Source organism: Vulpes vulpes, chromosome 5, assembly GCF_048418805.1.
Source record: "Vulpes vulpes isolate BD-2025 chromosome 5, VulVul3, whole genome shotgun sequence".
Lineage (NCBI taxonomy): Eukaryota > Metazoa > Chordata > Mammalia > Carnivora > Canidae > Vulpes > Vulpes vulpes.
Window position 1 is genome coordinate 15,145,632 of NC_132784.1, and position 13,734 is coordinate 15,159,365.

The window sequence follows — 13,734 nt, forward strand, 5'->3', positions numbered from 1 at the left end:
GCCTTTTTTCAGACTTCTACCAGCCTAGAATTGTCCATGCACCTTTTTGTGTGCTGTTTTCCTAAACATAGGACAAAATGTTGGTCTCTCTGATCGTTGTGTGTGCCTGTGGAATCTGGAAAAGCTTCTTCTATCTAGGTGTTCAGGACGTGTTTATTGACCAAATTGATGTCAAGCACCAAATGGTTCTGGCCACTTTCCAGCAATTTGTCCTCCCTGCCTCTCCCCCTCCAGAACTGCTTCTCTAACAGAGGTCCTGGAAATGCTCTGGCTTTTTCAATTGCCAGTTTAATTTGCCGCCATCTGTCATAGAGTGTGTGTTCCCAGAGGCCTGGAGCACATCTTCCAGGGCTTAGTGCTATGCCGCATCCAACTCCAGGCAGAGAGAGTTTACATGTATAGAAGCCCAGGATGGTGGTGGAAGAGGAGAAGGAAGGTGGGAGCAGGAAGGAAACACACTGTTATGGCCTCCACTTTCTGAACTACTCTCACTTGTTTCACACTGATAGAATTTAGGAATTGATTTCTAAACCTTTAGAAAAATCAGTGCCCTTGAATACAGGAATCTTCCAGAGAGATAGCCCCCTACATACATTGTTTATTCTTTTGTATGTTGAGACCTATAGCACCACCTGTAAGTAGTTCGAGGTTAGGGCACTGTAAGAGAAGGAACTGACAAAAAGTCTTAAGAACCACAGTAAGAGAAGGGAGGTGGGAGGTGCCCTTTTTCCTAGAGAGCTCAGCAATAAATCTGTGATGTCAGATAAAGAAGCCACCACAACATGAGTGCAGCAGCCTTGGAGCAGTGTCCTCCATCTAGAAGGTCCACAGATATATTTGCATATGTTTCATCCCTGTGTGTATTTGAGCTTTTACAGTAGCCATACTGAGAACACCTGCTAGGGGTTTCAAAAAATAGAACATCCTTTTTAAGAGGTAGCCAGAATTCTAGCAATGTCAACCCTCCAACACAAACCAGGATACTGGCAATCAAGTAAAAATACACAGCATCATTGTCTTGCTCTGCCACCAACTGGTGTGCACTCAAGGAATATGCAGAATCATCCTAGCCTGAGCAAACCATACACTCACAGCATCATATTCATTGTGAAGCCCATCCAATCTTCTGGGAGCCCCTTTTGTGCTGATCTAATTCTGAAAATGAATGCAAATAAGCAGTGCTTCTGAATTCAAAGTCGAGTATGTCCCAGGTTCGCCTTGCCAGAGCCCCCAGCCAATGCTAATCTCAACTCTTTATGCTTGGTTGTTCTGTCTCTGATTAATCTGATCAAAGGACATGTGGTTAGTGTCTCTTGCTAACACATCATAGTTGGGTTCCTAATCTAGGGCTTGCTGCCATCTGCCACAATACAATAGGCACTATAGATTGTGTCCTGGGAGAGTGAGCTCTACTATCTAGCCTTGAGCGGTTGGAGAAGACCTTCTCTAGATGCACTGCTTTGAAATCCAACCTCCTGAACCCTAAAGGGGCCATTTTATAATGGATACATTTCATGTATCCAGAGTAAATAGAACAGAAAATTTCTTAAGGAGCGTGTCATGCTGAGAACAAGTGACTGCAGCTGGAATGCTCCATCTTCACTTAGGAAGGTCTCACCCATCTTCTCCTCTACTGCGTTAGAAGAATGACTCTTCTCTACAATTCACTCACCCCCTGGCACTCTCCTCCCCACTGTCTCTTATCTCTTATGGAAAACTGAGTCAGAAACTCTCTCTGCCTCCTTTGCCCAGGTCACGGGAATGCTCAACATTTTCCAAGGAAACAAATCTCGTAACCTGTCCTCCAACATTTTCTCTCATCCTCCTGCCACCCCTGTGCCCTTTTTCACTCCTCTAAGTGCACATTTCTTGAAAAAAGCTATTTACAGTTATTGGCTCTGTCTCAGCACTCTTACTCCACAGCTCCTTGCAACCTGCTTCAACTCCTATTTCTCTTCTGTAGTTGATCCCTCAAAAGCCAGCGGTGAGCTTCCAGGTGGAAAATTTAATGACCTGTCATTCCATCTTCATCTTGGTCAGCTCTGCAGCATTGGCATTTCCGCCAGCTACTTTCCTATCCTTTGCTCTCCTAGTTCCCAAGACACTCCATTTCCTGCTATTTTAATCCTAAGTGTCACCATGCTCCCTTCCCCCTTTGACTCCTCTTCCTTGAGCCCTCTGTATGGCATTCTTCAAAGCTCTGTCCTTGCCTATTTTATCTCCTTTAACTTTCCTTTTTCAGGATTTCAACATTCACCTCCTTGTGTATAACTCTTGACCTCACCCTCAGTTCTGAAGATGCTACTGAGCTGGAGATCTCTACTTTCACCTACCCCCTGGGCATCTCCAGTGTTACCATCCGTACTCCCCTCAAAATCAACAAGTACCAAACTAATTCATCATTTTCCATCCTAGACCATTCTTTCTGCTGTTGGCACCAATACCCATTCCAACTGCCAACCTAGTCATGTTGGTCACCACCCATGGTAAGCTACTCAGTCTTGTCCTTCCTGGCCTGATGAGGTACCAAACTCCATGGGTGCTGCCCCAGCACCAGCTTTCTCTGCCCTGTTTCCATGTTCCACTCTAACTCAGGCCCTCATTGCCTTTTTCCCGAGATGACTGTGTGGCAAGCTAATTTGTTGAGATATTAACTTGTGTGTTTTCATGTTGCCTTTCCCTCCTCCATCCCGTTAAGATACTGAATACTTTGTGTACCCTTGCCTCTAGTAAAAGCCTTCCTGGCTTTTATTAAAGGAAGCATACTTAATACCCTTGAGAGCAACAAGGCGAAGGAGAAGATGCTTTTAAGGAAAGACTTTAAGAAAAGAGGAAGAGAGACAGGAAAAGACTTAAAAAAGAAAAAAAAGAAATGAAATACTATTCCACAACAATAAAAATGCTAGGCAACAAAAAAGAATGAATATTGTCATATACAATAATATGGATGAGTCTCACAAATAAAATGTTGAGTGAAAGAAGCTTGAGTAGGATTCTACTTACACAAAATTCTAGAACAAGAGCACTAACCTGTGGGGATAGAACTCAGAAGAGTAGCTACCTCAGGGTAACAAGGGGTTGGAAGGGAGCATGAGGGAACTTTCTGGAGAGAAATGTCCTGTATCTTCAAAGGGATGTGGTTATATAGGTGTTCCATTTATTCAAATGCATCCAACTCTACATAGGTGGTCTATAAATTTCACTGAACTCAAAAGTTTTGAAAGAGGTCAGAGATTGGGGGATGGTGGTGGGAGCAATACTGATGGTACCACCCTGAAAAGGAAACTCCACTCAGAGGAGATTGCTGTCTGCTGTCTTTAGGGAACCTGGACCTTGGGCCTACAAGGGTCTGGGACTTAACAAAGCTTTACACAGTCTAAGCCATAAGAGATCACCAGCCTTCACAGATATCAGTGTGACCATCATGGAATGAAAGTCAAGGGTCCCTTCCAGGCCTACCAGGCATGTAGTTAATCTTTCCAGATTCCAGAGCATTCTTGGGAAGGCAGGAGTGTCAAATGAGGGTTGATACTGAATTTCCTAACAGCCTAGCAGAATGAAACTGAAAACTCAACCTGAAGAAAATAAAGACTCGGCACACTTGGTGGACTGAGTCAGGACTCCTGCAAGTATAAAAACCTCTACTATGTTTCTCAATTCTTATGTACTCTGACAGACTGTGCTCTTCCTAAATCACAGTCAGGGTCATGTCTTCCTCTAGTTAAAATGTTCAATGACCCTATATTCCTTGAGGGGAAAAAAAAAAAAAAGAAGTCTGTATCCCTTAGCCTTAAATTCAAGGGCCTCCTTAAATCTATCTTCCCAAACTCAGTAGCCAGCACTTCTTAGTAAGGAGAGAGCAAGAGAGACACTATAAACCACTAACATAAGTAAGAACTGTTTTAAATGCTGCTGTCCTGTTGTGGGGAGCAGGGGTGTCACGCTCAAGACTACAGTTGTTCCATATCACTTGGATAATGTTCAGAGAATGTGAACACATTTTAATACTTATTTAACCCAAATATAAGTGCAAATCTATAAAAAATTAGGATTTGCTCCAGTTATGTTTTTTGTAAGAGCCGCACGTAGGAAATCCTTAATACAAACATGAGTTTGGGGAATAAGTGAGACAAACCCAGGCTTTGGGATGAGACAGACTGGGTTTGAAACTCTGCTCTGCTCTGAATGTAGCATACAGACATGGCTGGATGTGAATCCAACAACTCAACACGTGCACACACACACACACCCCTTCCAAACAGCCAGACTTGTTTCAGCAAGTCACATTCCTCCACTGAGTCTCCCACTAATCAAGTCATTGAAATCCATCCTACTTAGGATAAACATATGTGGCAATTTTGATCACTGAGACATAAGGAAAACTCTTCTGAGAGGCTTGCAGGAAATTTTCCTCTCTTAAAAATGACTGCCCAGGAAGAGATCTCTCTTCCGCTCCTAGATTTATGTCTGGATATGAAGCCTGAAACAGCAATGCCATCTTGTCAACAAAAAGAGGAGACACCCTGGGGACAGAGCCTCTCCAGTGAGAAGGGCACAGCAGAAAGATGGGGGGAAATGCTACAGTATTGGTATAGGTATCGGTAGATCAATGGCACAGATCCCTTTCCAGCCACTGAGCGGCAGATTTCCGTTTATCCACCAATCCTCTACATAAACAGCGAGGCCCACAGTGAAGGCACTTTAGTAAATTGAGACTGCTCTTTCGATGTTGCTATTTTCAGATCTATTAATGTTTTCAGTGGTTTTACTAGGCTATTTTTAATTGATGGTTTAGTTCGCTCTTCTTCAACTTAAGTGGTGGATGAACAAAAGTAAATATGCAAAAGCTTGAAAAACAAGTCAGATTGAGGTGAGGAATTGTGCATTTACTTCTACACATTTTCAACTGCAAATGACATTGTTATTTTCTTAAGAGTGGAATCTGACAGCTTATCACCTCTTTGAGTTCCTGTGCATCTATTTTATCTCTAATGATACTGCTAACAGGGGGCTTATTTGCACTTACCGCACATTATGACAAACACATCTATCCATTGACATTTAGGTGACTGCAGACAAATGGAGCTATAAAAAGCTTCAATTGCTCAACGCCTCATTGCCTAAGGGCAATTTGTACTTTATAAGGTAGAGGTGGAATTGTGATGAAGAAGATACCACAATCTGCTGGTTTCAAAGTTAGGGCAAGTATCAAAGAAATAAATAGCTAAGACACAAAGCTTCGATGATTCAACGTTGAAAGTATTTATTGAACATCTACTGTATGCACAACACCAGCCAAGACACTGAAAAAAAACTCCAATGGAATTTTAAGCAGCCAGACTCCACCCTCCAGGAAGAGATGCTACTTTTGTGGAAGGAATGTATCTACATACAAAACCACAAAAGCGAAAAAAAGGGACAGAGGAATATATGTAATGTACATATTACATAGATATATTACACATACACATGTTTAATGCTAGAGAATTGTCAAAATGGAAAAAAATTAAAAAATGGAATTGCCAAAAAGAAAGTTTACATGGTCTCGCATCTGTAATACCAAATAAACTGTTAAAGAGTGACACCTAATAAATCATTAATGCAACTGCCTTCTGGAAGTGTTCCTGAACACTCATTTATAATCCATTTCTGGATTCTACTGTGCTTTCTACTTTGAATGCCCTTCTGTCCTAGCCCAATCAGCCTAAGACCTCAGGAACAAATCAATAGTCTGACAAAGTCAAGTTTATTAACCCATTACTATGAAGGACACTACACATGGAAGAAAGGTGGAAATTAAGAGGTTTGAGGTAGGACTTTTCAACAAAATTTAAATAAATTAGCATGGCAATAGGCTCAGAGCAAAGCAAGGGCTGGATATCAGGTCTGGACTGCAAAGTGGACCCAGGGCCCTGTATCCTTGGAAACTAAAGTTTAGATGTGGAATGCTGTGTCCCAAAACCCCTTATCTGAAGTTCTGCACCTTGTTTGGAAACTAAGTTCTCTGAGTCAAAGTAAATTATGTAAAAAGGGGGGTGTTTCTTTCATACTGTCATTTCAAATAGCAAAATTTCTGATAGTCTGATTTCAGAGAATAAAGTTCCTTTGAGTGAGAAAGCAGTAGACACTGGAAGGGAGTTGTTATGACATGTTACAGCTGCAGCATGTCCTTGGGAAAAATATTTTTTCCTGTTAGTTACAGCTGGCTTTATCTGTGTCTGATGCAAGGAAAGGCAGATTTATACTTTTGTCTGAGCTAATTTTCACTTTTTCACCTCCATGACAACTCAAAACACACACTGCCTTGCACTTTGGTTAGTAATGTTCAGAGTGGTCTCCAGGCTAGACTGTAAGTACAAAGTGCTGTATCCCCACCAAGATCTAGCAGCGTGACCAATGTGCCATGTGCTCAAAACTATTTTCTAGATTTAATTTGATTACCAATTGCAATATTTCAACTACATCAATAAGGGCACAATCAGGCCCAAGCAAAACTAAGACGAGGCAGGCCATTTTTCCTCAGCTGGTAGAAACACTTAACAGGATTTCAACAGGAATCCATTCAGGAAAGTTGCACCTGCAAAGGGAACTTGCCTAAGCAGCTGGGCACATGGGTTGGCCTTCTGCTACATAAACAGTATACTTTCAAATCTGCATCATTCAGATTTTGCTCTTTTTATCAATGCTGACAGTATCAGCCTTTTTTATCTTATTCCATCTAGGCATACATAATTGCTTAAAAAGGCACAGCCTGTCAAGTTTTTATTTGCTCAAGTAATGCCTGTTCAATCATCTCAGTTCAAATATGTCATCATTAAACAATCACACCCATTATAGAGAATATAATGAGACCATTTGGAGTGGAAAACTGTTCTTAACCCCGAAGTACCCCTTAAGTAAAGGGCTTTTGTGTCATAGGAACACTTTCCACTTCCTCTCATCATGAAATGTTAACACACTTCAAGTTGTTTGTAATTGGCCTTGTGGGTGAAAACCAGAGAGCAACCAGTACAAAAAGCTGTTGTTCACAAGACCTAAAGAAATGACACTAGAATTTTTCTATGTACTTAATAATTATAGGGTAAACTTATGAGGATTTGGTGAACCCAGAATTCCCATCTCATAAAGCAGTTGTTTTGCACTAAACTGCAAGCAGGAGTTCATGTCAACATTGAAATTACTAAATGAAAACCATTCTTAAAGAACATTCCTTACCGAGCATTCTTCTCTGTCCTGATGATCAGCCACATCTGGGAGAACAGGCACTCATCTCAGGGCACATAAAGACACACGTTCAGAGGCAGCAGTGATGACAAATGTCAGTAACGCCTCTTCCTAAAAAAGACTGCTGTTTTCATTCAATGTGTGGAGCCCCTTTGGAGATAAGGAGCAACATGACAATTACTACAGCTGTGTCTTGGAGCCAGGGGTCTTCTAATCTGAAAGCTCCCTCACTGCAAAGTAACTCAAGGCCATCTCAAATACTTATGCACTGTCAAAACAATACATGGGACATTTATTCCATTTTCCAAAACATTTGTATCTAACTTCAAGGAGTTTTGATCTCAGTCTGAACCACCATCTCCCAAACTCAAAATAGCCATGGGACAGGGGTGGGAGGAGATTCTTTAAGAGTCGCTTTGGTTTGTGCTGAGTCCATTTTGAGGTTTATGAGGATGCTCTAGGAGAACATACTGCACATAGAGAAGAGAAAAATGCTTGTTTGATAAAGTATAACTCTAGTTATTTCTTTTTGACTTAGGCCTAAATGCCCCACATCCACTTACTTAATCACTTCCTTCTACTACTGTTATGTTGCTCATTTTTGAGACCATAATGGGCCCAAGCACAAAAGCTTCCTAGTAATGGGCCACTGTCTAGCCAAGAACAAAGCAACCCAATTACTGGGTCTCAGAACATGATAAATTCTCAGTTTTTGTTAGAATTGTTAAGACATTCATCAGTTAGAAAAAAAAAAAAAGTTACTGAGATTTCCTATGGGAAATCACTAACCAACACATTAGTAGTATATAGAACAGAGAAGAGAATATCCTGAGTTAATATATTCTGCAATTTAAAACCAAAACCAAAATCCTCTCCCATGCCACAGTTCAAGTATCTTAGGCCCAGGCTGCCTAAAGTTAGTTCTATGCTAAAATAGAAAGAGCAACTGGCTCAACCAATCCGTGCTATCACCAAAGGTACAGTTTGTTTGATAACATGTAAAACATACCGCTCATGGAGTTCTACATCACACGCTGCAAAATGTTAACTGTTTTTGAAGATTTTTTCCAGAAAAAAACCTCCATTTACACTACGTATATTAATAGGAAAATGTGGGACATTTAAGTTGATGGTTGCCTGAAATCTGCATGATGAATTAACAGCCATTATCATGTCCATGTACCTTAAGTAGGGGAAGGAAATCTGTCTCACATTACTTTGTTGACTCTGCAGTCAAACTTTGCATCTTTTCAATGATCTGTATCACTAAAGAGAAATTGTACAAAGTCTAACCATAAACATGGAGAACACTAGGAAGTACTATTAAAAACTGAATTTTTAAGCATGAAAAAAAGCTTAAAATGTTACCTAACCCCTTACCTTCTCTGGCTTTCCTTCACACAAGAATATCAATGTTGGTGGTTCACATATTGAAATTTTATTATATTTTGCTGTAGCTGGAACAGTCTCTTAAAGATCCAGGAGGCAAGAACATGTATGTTTTGCTTTACTATTTTATCCCCACACACCTGGAACAGTGTTTAGCATATAAAAAGTTCCAAATTGATACTGCTGAGTAAATAAATTCCAGTTAATTACTGTCACAGCCTAAGGAACATCTTTGTTTCTACTGAAGTCATGGTATGTTGATGAAAATGGCATACTTTAAATGGGAACATGAAATGTGTTATTTGCATAACTCAGATCCAACTTGCCTTTGACAGCAGCAGATTTAACTGAAATATATTCATTTTCAGATAAGGGAGAAAAGAGAGACATCTAGTGGATGGATTGAAAGATTCAAAACTCAAAAGCCACATGTGCCTCTCCTTCCGTACATAACTCTTGCTTAATGTCTCTGAAAAAATCATTTGTCTCCTTTGTGAAAGACGTCAAAGACAAGTAGTTACTTCAATTTCAAGACTACTACTAGAATGCTAATGCATGAATGAAGTCTTCTACTTGGAAGTTTGAGAAGTCACTTCCTTCTCCTTGGGGGGAAAAAAGTTACTTAAAACCATTTCATTTATGCTTCAAGTGTCCTCAAGAATTATGGCCATAAAGGTGCAACTTTCCGTTTTATGAAGATGAAGAAAAAGAAATAGGCAGAAAAATTTAGTACCGCTCAGATCAAATAGCCCTACTTCTTTTGAGATATATTAGAGGCAGGTGAATCCATAGACATACAATTCAAATGTAATCTGAATGTGAGCTCACTAGCAGATCCTTGATCTTGAGTTTATTAAAACATACATTCATATAAGGGTTGAACCATTTTTTTCAATGAACCATCTTGAAAGGGATGAACTTTTTAAAAAACAGCTATAAATGGATATGGAAATAGAATTGTAATTTGTGACAAATTTTTTAGAGAGGGAGAGAGAATCCCAAGCTGTCTCCTCTGCCCAATGTGGAGCCCAATGTGGGGCTTGACTCTACAACCCCAAGATCATAACCCAAGCCAAGGTCAAGAGTTGGACTCTCAACCAACTAAGCGATCAAGTTATCATCCTGCCTGTACCATAAACATTCACTAACAGATCAAAACAGTGTTAGGATCAGAAACACCATTTTCATAAGTGTTTTTTAGTCCAGAACTTTATTCAACAAATACTTGAGCATTTTCCACATGCCAAGAATTATTATTTCATAAGATTATCAAAAAGTTCACTTTTACTTATAGCCAAAAAATGTTTTCCTGGCCTTTAAAACTATTTTAGGTACTTCCTAATTCGTAAAAAAAAATCTGCTATTCAGTACAAATAAAACATAAAAAGAATCATTACCAACCAGTCCTATTCTACCCCTACTTATGTGGCCTTTGCTAAGTCACTTACAGTATCACAGTGTGTTCTCTATCTGTAAATGTGATTTGGACCTACATCAAACTGAAAATTTCATTATAACTGATGTCAGTTGTTCGCATGTATGATCTCAACCTTAACTGCATCCATTTTTAAATTTTTCAGCCCATGTATGAGCATAGCAGACATCCCCAATGCTATGCTATCCCCACTATTTCCAACATGCTTACAGTCACAACACACTCACCCTTGCCCACAATCACTAACTGGTACTCAGACTGCTTCTTCCATACCTAAAATATCTTCCCTACCTACTCTCTCCATCTATCAAAATCTTACTGTTCAAGGTCTTGGTAAAGAGACATCAGTCTATTCTAACAAAATCGCCCTGTAAAGTACTTTGGTCACCTCAAAAAGGTACAAGACATCCCAACTAAGTATTATTGCACCAAAATATGTCTCGTATTTTCTTATTGCACAACCCTCTGAACAATGGATTCTTAATTTCTTTGCAAAAGATACTATGTACTTCCAATAAGAGAAAGGATATACTCTCAATTCCAATATTAAATTTCTAATAAGCCTTCAAGAAAGAGTAATAACCTGATGTACCAATGATTTTTATTCATTGAAACTGGAGGAAATTTGAGGGCACTCAGGTGGCTCAGTTGCTTAAGCATCTGCCTTCAGTTCAGATCATGATCTCAGGGTCCTGGGATCATGCCCTGTATGGGGTCCTCTGCTCAGTGGGGAATCTGTTTGTCTCTCTTCCCTTGCCCCTTTCTCTGCTTGTTTCTCTCTCTCAAGAAACAAAGAAAAGAAACTGCAGAGAGTTTTAAGTCATCATTTCTAAATTATCTCAAAATGGGATCTGGATAAGAGAATCAAAACTGATCAACAAAAACAAAGTTAGAAATTAGTAGGGTTTCTACTGTTGATGTTGAATGGTACCAAACATTTCAAAGCATTTCAGTTAGCATTGTACAATGCTCAGATTTAGAGTGCACAATCATTTATACTATGAAGATTTTCAAATTACCAAAACCTAAAGAACTACAGAAGACCCACTTCAGAAAATTTATGAACACTTAATAATCCTCCACCGCTGTATACAGAATATCACGGTTTTAAGATAAAAACTAGAGGAACAGAAAAACAGAGTAATTCAGTTTTACTTTTCTTGACAAATATGCGTTTTTTTTTTTTTTTAAGGATGAAAAGTTGTATACACAAGTAATTGAGTTTCAATTTCAAAATGAAAGATGGTTTTATTCATTCATCCATAAACACTACTATGCGCCAGGTAATATGTAAGGCACTACATATACCAAATAAATTGAGACTGATCCTACTGTCAATTATTTTAATTATTTTCTTCAACTATTGCTGGATGTAACATTTATCATTGTTTTAAATAAGAATGTCAGGAACATATAAAAGACCAATTTTAAACCACAGCCACATATTGTAACTTCTACTGTACTTAGATGAGTTTTTTTTTTCCCTCAAAACAACCATCACAACCACCATCACCGTTATGAAGAAAAATCCTAAGCCTATTAAGACATCTCTAAAATCTCACTCCTCTGTGTGTTTACCACTACACTAGCCTCTAAGCTCAGGAGAGAAAGTTTTATTCATCACCAGAGTGCCTGAAACACAGTATGTAGTCAAGAAATGCCTCCAAGATTGGAGGCCCAAAACTTGATGTATGTAGTACATGGGTAGTATAAATGAGTTATAGTGTTTGAATAAACGTGAAACCATTTTGATTCAGCACCTTAGTTTTAAATTAATGTGTAAAAGTCACCAAAAGTGATGAAAATGCTAAAAAACAGTAAATATCGATTAGTTGTTAAATCAAAATAACAAAACAATGTATTTTTTAATTTTTTAATTTGTCTTTCATATATTTTTCAGTTGCCATTTTTGCTAAATCGTTCACTTCTATTTTTGTACCTTTTTTATTGCTGCTGCATTCACTGAAGCAAGATTAATACAATTCTGAAATCAAATAATATGGTTTAATTCCGTTCCCAAGTTCCAAATGCATCACTTAAACTGGATTATGGCACAGAGAGTACCAGAGACAACCACACATTTTAATTTATTTTTGTTAAGATTCTATCAAGACCAAGTATATTATGATGAAAGTTCTGGTATGCTGAAAAACAAATTATGGAAGAAGAAAGAAGAGTATTGAGGAGACATCAACAAACAGTGGCAGAAATTCCTTTTCACTCATCTCCAGACCCTCCAGCAGACCTAAAAATTCTTAAGGTCAGCCTAGGTGTGATATGGACCTAATTATGAAAACAAAGTACTTAGTTTTAGGATTTGCTATGAAAGTTCTCCACAACTTATTGCTGACAACTCTGTCCACAGGTGTATAAGCTATGTGCTTATAAATATGTTTAAATATGTTCTAAGGCACAGAGTAGAAGGTTTCACTCTGAGAGTCTGTACATACGTTGGTTTGTGTGTCCTTTAGGGTAATATATTTAGTGATATTAACCTAAGTTGGGATTCAAGGTGTTAACAGCTACAGAGACTGCAGAAGACTACTGGCTATCAAGTATGGTGATATAAACAAGATCAGGTAATAGAGGGTCACAGGAGTCAAAGCTAAGCTGGTAAGAAAAGTAGAAATACACTGGACTTTATTACTGACTGATTAGTCCAGTATTTAGCGGAACAGCAACATGCCTTAAAATAGCACAAATACCCTTTGACAAGAGAAATAATTTCATCACCAATATTACAAAGTACTCTGGTACCACCTTTATAGTTATCTGAATGAAGGAAGTTTCTACTTATGTAGATATATTCTCTAGGGCATCTCACAGAAATTAAATAAAGAATAGCCTAATACCCCTAAACTTCATATTTTTATTTCTGAAGATATTTCTACAAATAACTGCAAGAGCAGTTACTTTGACTTGTTCAAGTAGCTTGAAAGCAAACCAAACATTATATTGGTGGACCTGAATAGATAACTGCTTTTATCTCTTATCATAAAGGCAGGCAGACCAGAAGAAGGTGATAAACTGCAGTGCATGCCATTTACTAGTAGGTAAAGATTCAGTTGTGAAAACCAGCATACTGAAGAGTATGCAAGTTAGATAACCATCATCTACTTTATTTCTGTCCATTAATATTTCCCAATTGATCAAAGCCCTATTAAAAATGGAGACATCAAAGAACAACCTTATCACAAATGAATCAATTCTCACAAATCATAAAAACTGCAGTTAATCCAGATACTATCACCTTCTAAGTAAATTTAATTAAGATCCAAAAAGTTCAAAGAATTTGTCTATGATTATACAAATATATCTTCCACATTTTAACAATAACAACAAAAAATTTAAGTTGAAGGAGTTGCATCATTTGTAGAACCAGAATAAAACTTTCAATCACTGGTCTCATTTTGTTGTTTTTCCAATGCACCATGCTTATGTAATCTGACATCGAATCGGTGTTACAAATCTAAATTCATCCTGGCCAGCGTCTACACATATACAACCAAAGGTGCTGTAAGTTGAAAAATCATGTACAGTAATGGGAAAGACAAAGAAATAAGAGCACTGTTTCTATCATATTATATATAGCTCAGTCCTATAAAAGCAGAGCAAAAGGGCTAGCAAGAAACATACAAGAAAGGTTGGAGTCTTGTTTCCCTAAACACATGTCCCTAAATTTTCCC

At 38.5% G+C, this 13,734-nt stretch overlaps 1 long non-coding RNA gene across 1 annotated transcript; it reads right to left on the reverse strand.

The window, feature by feature from the left end:
• Positions 1-5,238: 5,238 nt before the first annotated feature.
• On the reverse strand, positions 5,239-10,808 carry LOC140598975 (uncharacterized). The gene is made up of 2 exons (XR_012001500.1): positions 7,216-10,808; positions 5,239-6,577 (listed from the first exon to the last, which is right to left on the reverse strand). It is a non-coding gene; the product is annotated as an uncharacterized lncRNA (long non-coding RNA).
• Between the last annotated feature and the right edge of the window lie 2,926 nt (positions 10,809-13,734).